This window comes from Homarus americanus, unplaced genomic scaffold (genome assembly GCF_018991925.1).
Source record: "Homarus americanus isolate GMGI-L3 unplaced genomic scaffold, GMGI_Hamer_2.0 scaffold31815, whole genome shotgun sequence".
Taxonomy (NCBI): Eukaryota; Metazoa; Arthropoda; class Malacostraca; order Decapoda; family Nephropidae; genus Homarus; species Homarus americanus.
The window spans coordinates 1-6393 of record NW_024746475.1 but is presented as its reverse complement, the minus strand read 5'-3'; the positions used below and the strand labels follow the sequence as shown (position 1 = coordinate 6393).

Here is a 6393-nt window from a genome sequence, read left to right as displayed (position 1 = left end):
CCTCACCACCTAACTCACCTGACCCTACCCTTAGCCCTCCAACTCACCACCCACCTCACCCTTCATCACCCCCCACCCCCTTACCTGTGGTGGCATAAGGACAAGGTGTTAATGGTGTGGTAAAAAGCCTTATGTTTGCTGAGGTGTTTGTTGTTTCTAGGAACAAACCTGCCAGAATGATTGTTGCCACATCATCTCTCTCTCAGCATCATCCTACAGCCCCTAATATGTGTATGTGTATCTGTATGTATGTATATATGTGTGTGTGTGTGAATGTACTGTGGTGTCATAGGGGGCCAACACACACACACACACCTTGAACATCATGACTCAGGGAGGAGGAAGAGATGTGTGGATAACATAAAAAAAGGTTTAGTCTTTTATTTAACCCAAGATGATAAAAATTTACTTCACAAACATCAAGTAGTTTAAATACCTTTACTGCCACCAACTCCAGCGCCTGAAGGTTAAAGCGAGGGGAGAGAAGGGGAGAGGGGAGGGGAAGTTGGTAGAATGGAGGGGGAGGGGATGGTGTAGGGGGTAAGGGTGGGATGGTGTGAGGGGAAAGGGATGCTGTGAGTGATGGGATGGCGTGAGAAGTGGTCAATAGTTAGGTCAAGGACGCGGGTCATTACTGGAGGTCCAGGAAAAGTGTTACATGACCCCGGAGTGACTCGAACACCCAGCCTTCTGATCTGGAGTCAGACGCGCTACCATTGCGCCACGGGGCCGATGAGGTTAAGGTTAAGTTTAGCTATTCATGAACTACAACACAACACCCTGCAGCCTATGTATGACCTTCTGCAACACCCTGTACATATAACCTTCTGCAACACCCTGTACATTATAACCTTCTGCAACACCCTGTACATATGACCTTGACCTTCTGCAACACCCTGTACATATAACCGTCTGCAACACCCTGTACATATGACCTACAACACTCTGTACATATAACCTTTTGCAACACCCTGTACATATGACCTTGACCTTCTGCAACACCCTGTACATATAACCGTCTGCAACACCCTGTACATATGACCTACAACACTCTGTACATATAACCTTTTGCAACACCCTGTACATATGACCTTCTGCAACACCTGTACATATAACCGTCTGCAACACCCTGTACATATGACCTGCAACACCCTGTACATATAACCTTCTGCAACACCCTGTACATATGACCTTCTGCAACACCCTGTACATATAACCGTCTGCAACACCCTGTACATATGACCTGCAACACCCTGTACATATAACCTTCTGCAACACCCTGTACATATGACCTTCTGCAATTAGTCATTCATTCCAGTCAAACAGCCAGTCATTCATTCATCCAGTCAATCAGTCTATAATTCCGTCAGTCAGTAAGTCAGTCCCTTTTGCACTAAACTGCACATCGAGCAGACATTTTTAACCGGTGGAGGAAGTCCGATGTTTTGTGTGTGTGTGTGTGTGTGTGTGTGTGTGTGTGTGTGTGTGTGTTTATCAGGAGTGTTGTGTGTGTGTATCAGGAGTGTTGTGTGTGTGTATCAGGAGTGTTGTGGGTGTGTGTCAGGAGTGTTGTGGGTGTGTTGTGGGTGTGTATCAGGAGTGTTGGGGGAGTGTGTCAGGAGTGTTGTGGGTGTGTATCAGGAGTGTTGTGTGTGTGTGTATCAGGAGTGTTGTGTGTGTGTGTGTGTGTGCGTCAGGAGTGTTGTGTGTGTATCAGGAGTGTTGTGTGTGTATCAGGAGTGTTTTGTGTGTGTGTGTGTGTGTGTGTGTGTGTGTGTGTGTGTGTGTGTGTGTGTGTGTGTGTGTGTATCAGGAGTGTTGTGTCCACCCCACCACCACCGCGTGAACTAATCAGGGGTTTGTTTCACTTTTGGTGTTACCAGTTACACCTGTTCCTCCGTCACCTGGGTACCGCAACCACACGCTAATTGACACTACTGGGCACCACTTCCTCACTGAACTTAATCTAATCTAAACATAACCTTACGTAACATAATCTAATTTAACATTTTTAACCTAATTTAACTAATGTAATCGCTAAGGTATATAGCGTTTGGGTGTTTAATCATCAAGTGATATAATCTGAGAGTCGTAATCTTCACGTGATCCCAGATTACAAATATTAATAATAATAAAATAATAATAAAGAAATAAATAAAATTCCGTCACAGCATTAGAGCGCTGGTTTCCCGTCCTCTAAATAATAACTCTTAAGGTCACCTCTCTATGGCAGCCATCACCGGAACCTCGCCTCTATTTCCTCTACATTGTGACAGCGGTAGTATAGGTTTACCCCTCCCTCCTTTCTTTCCCCCCTCCCTCTCTCTCCCTCGCTTCCCCCTCCTGCATGGGGAAACACGTACTCACTTAGGGTGATAAAGCTGATCTCTCTAACAGGGAAATAGTGTTAGGAATGATGACAAAACTAAATTAGACAGGGAGTTAAAACCTAAACGCGGTAAAGGAAGGACTCAGAACACGACTAACTTAAATGTCTACTACGCGAACAGTTGAAGTATGAGAAACAAATTGGCCTTGGTATGTACCGAAAAAATCGATATGATAGCATTCACTGAAACATGGATAAACTTAGACTCAAGTGAGTTACCAATCGAGTACCAAATTGCAGGTTACAAATTATTCCATACACATAGGCAGACCAGGAAAGGAGGCGGAGTAGCAATCTATGTCAGGGATAATCTGAACTGTGAAATAAATAAGGAAATGAAAACTGAGCAGGATACAGAAATAATTTGGATAGAATTAATCGACGGTAGGGAAAAATCAATCACAGGAGTAATATATAGACCTCCCTATCTTCATAGAGTTAATGAGTGACTTATCTGGGATAAAATGCGCAGGGCTTCCATACACAACAAAGTCTGTATAGTAGGCTACTTTAACCTTGGCCAAATAGATTGGATTGACCTTAGGCGTAACTCAGAATCAGAGGATTTTCTCGTAACGATCGAGGACTGTTTCCTAAGTCAACATATAACCGAACCCACCCGGGGTAATAATATACTAGATTTAGTTCTGTCGAACAGAGAAAACCTCATAAGCAATGTCGAGGTAGGGAACGAACTTACAAACAGCAATCACAAAGAAATTAGATTCCAGTTAGATTTTCAGGGCAGAAGTAAGGAAAATTCCACAAAAGTCCCAGATTTCAGAAGGGCAAACTTTGATAGTTTGAAGAGGCAGTTGAGAGAAGAGGTATCACGCTTGGGGGTGAACTACACCGACCTCACCCCACCCATGAACCTGACGGTTGAAACCGACCAGATAACGAGATCTGAGATTGCTGAGTTCCACGACAATTTAAATAATGAGTAACTTAATGCACAAAGGCAGAACATACCATACAAAAAACTCAGATCAGACAACAACGACCCTAAATGGATAAATAATTATTTAAAGAACATTATTGGCCAAAGGATAAATCGTGGCGAAATTTACCTCCGGGATTATTATAAGGTATTGGCCAGTAGGGTTAAGACCGAAATAAGGAAAGCAAAGAGAAATAATGAGGTGAAGATAGCAAGGGAGGTGAAGACAAACCCCAAAGAATTCTATCAAATGTATCAAACTAAAACACGAGAAAAGATTGGACCAATACAGTCAGACCCCGGCGAGCTAACTGATTACGACGGAGAAATGAGCAATAATCTGAATAAATATTTTTCAACAGTTTTCACCACCGAAATTTTAAACATTATGCCTGAGGCACCGACTCTATTCAGAGATAGTGAAGAAAACAAATTAAGCGAGATAGTAGTGACTAGTAACGATGTTAGTATGCAAATAGACAAACTAAAGCCTAATAAGTCACCTGGTCCCGATGAGATATTTGCCAGAGTATTAAAGGAATGTAAGGAAGAGCTTAGTATGCCCTTAGCAAAGTTGTTTAACATGTCCTTAAAAACAGGTGTAGTACCGGAATCCTAGAGAATAGCGAATGTAATACCGATTTTCAAGAATGGGGATAGATCACTATCCTCTAACTACCGTCTAATCAGTCTAACATCAATAGTAGGTAAATTACTGGAAGCAATCATTTCAAACTCTATTCGAAATCACCTGGAGAAGCACCAATTGATCAATGATTCCCAGCATGGCTTCACAAGCGGGCATTTATGTCTAACTAATCTATTAACATTCTTTTCATCAGTTTTCGAATCGGTGGACGAGGGGCACAATTATGATGTTGTATATCTCGCCTTTAGCAAAGCCTTCGACAGAGTCCCCCTCGAAAGTCTAATTAGAAAGGTAGAAGCACATGGCATCAAAGGTAATATCCTTAAATGGATTAGGGCATGGTTACAGGACAGGAAACAGCGAGTGAGCATTAACGGCATTAAATCCCATTGGAGCAACATCTCTAGTGGAGTTCCTCAAGGCTCAGTAATTGGACCATTATTATTTATTATATACATAAAGGACATAGACATCGGCATAGACAGCAACATGAGTAACTAAAGTTAGACTTAACCTCATCGGCCCTGTGGCGCATTGGTAGCGCTTCTGACTCCATATCAGAAGGCTGGGTGTTCGAGTCACTCCGGGGTCAAGTAACACTTTTCCTTGACCTCCTGTATTGACCCGCGTCCTTGACCTAACTATTGACCACTTCTTACGCCATCCAGTCGTGGTGTGACCGCATTAGAGGACAGACGTGTCCTTAGGTGCTATTGACTCCCGCGAAGGTGCCCTCCTTAGACCCGACTCCCCTCAGCCGGCAGTTTTGCCAGCATGGGGAGTCAACGTAACGGCAAGCGGAAGCGCCTCCGGAGAGGTAGCCCCTCTCTCAATAATCCAATCGCCAACTCGCCTGACCATACTGAATACAACACCCATCAAGAGTCAGATCCCAGTGATAATGAGAGTGACGATAATGTGTCTATGGGAAACACTAGCCAATGTGGAAACACTCTCCAGGGTGGAAACTCCGAGGCCACGGACCCCAGCACCCTCCCCTCTGCCAACCAGCCAAGTAAGCTGAATCTACACTTTCCCAAGGGCCCATTGAAATCAGTCGAGGATCGGTTTAATTGGATGATGAAGTACAGCAAAGAGCACTGCCACAACATTGAATTCCGGCAAGGTAAGAACCGGAACTTTATCAAGTGTCAGACTCTCGAAGTCTATGAATCCCTTAGTACTGTCGGTTTCATCGGGGTGGTCATGGTGCCACCCCCAGCAGACGCTGAGGAATGTTGTCACATCCTAGTGAAACGTTTTCCCTTATACGCTGACATCGAAGATGCGCGTGAATTCAATCCCAACATACTGAGTATACGTCGCCATTACCGGGGGAAAAATCCACAAGCCTCTATTATTGTCAAGTGGAAGGGAAAGGAATGCCCAGCCACTGTGAAAGCCCTTCCAATCCTTCCACCATTATATGCAGAACCTTATCACCCTGAGCCTGCATTTTGTGTCTGCTGCTCTCATTGGGGGCACATTTTCACTGCCTGCTGCTGACAGGATCGCCCCAGATGTCGATTCTGTTCGCGAAACCACAACTCCGCCGTCTGTGGCCAGAAAATAAAAAACCACATCAATAGAGGTGTCGTGGGCTATGTAATTGTGGCGGCCGCCACAATGCTGGCTCGCGGCAGTGCCCCCGTCGCCCGTCTGTCCCAGGGGAGAGGCCTCCCCGAGGGCCGCGTCGACCACAACGCTCCCCTCAGTCTACTGGGACACCTGCCTCTGCCCGGCTTCACCAGACTACACCACAACAACGGCACCTGCCGTTCCCTAACTCAACCACAACTGAGCCTCGTCCCTGTCTCTATCCTGACTCTGTCAAGCCTCGTGATCCCACCAGTGCCCCATCTCAACTCAGCCTCTACTCTCACGTTGTCCAGCCTCGTGCTCCCACCAGTGCCTCCCCCACAATCCCTCCTTACCCCCACGCTGTCAAGCCTCGTGCTCCCACCAGTGCCCCCCCCACAACCCCCCCCCCAGTGACATGACACGATCATGTCCCTCTTCCAAGAATTTGCCAGGCATGTTGAGTAACTTCTTTCACCTGTACCATATCTCACCCACACAACTAACTTGGCCTGAAGGCAATTCTGTCACTCCCCTCTTTTGGTTTGACACAAGCTGGTAGCCCCCCTGCTCACTGCCTGTGCGTTCTGCTGCCCCCGCGCCAAGCCCTGCCTTATCCTCACGTCACGTGGTGGCTCAACCCGTCTACCCACCGCAAGCCACGCCCGCTCCTGTGCTGTCTCCACCAGGGCTCCCTTCCGGACCTGACGACTCCACTCCCGGCCACCCAAGTTCCGTCGACATGCCTGCACCTAAGGCCCATCCATCCACGTCAGGGGTACACATGTACCCAACCGGCCAGCCTAAAATCAGTCTAATACACCACAATGGATAGTA

The 6393-nt window shown here is 46.2% G+C and overlaps 2 non-coding genes across 2 annotated transcripts; one reads left to right on the top strand and one right to left on the bottom strand.

Moving 5' to 3' along the window:
* Positions 1-659: 659 nt before the first annotated feature.
* Positions 660-731, bottom strand: Trnaw-cca. Its single transcript has one exon. It is a non-coding gene; the product is annotated as a tRNA-Trp (tRNA).
* Positions 732-4498: 3767 nt separating this feature from the next.
* Positions 4499-4570, top strand: Trnaw-cca. The gene has a single exon. It is a non-coding gene; the product is annotated as a tRNA-Trp (tRNA).
* Positions 4571-6393: the final 1823 nt, after the last annotated feature.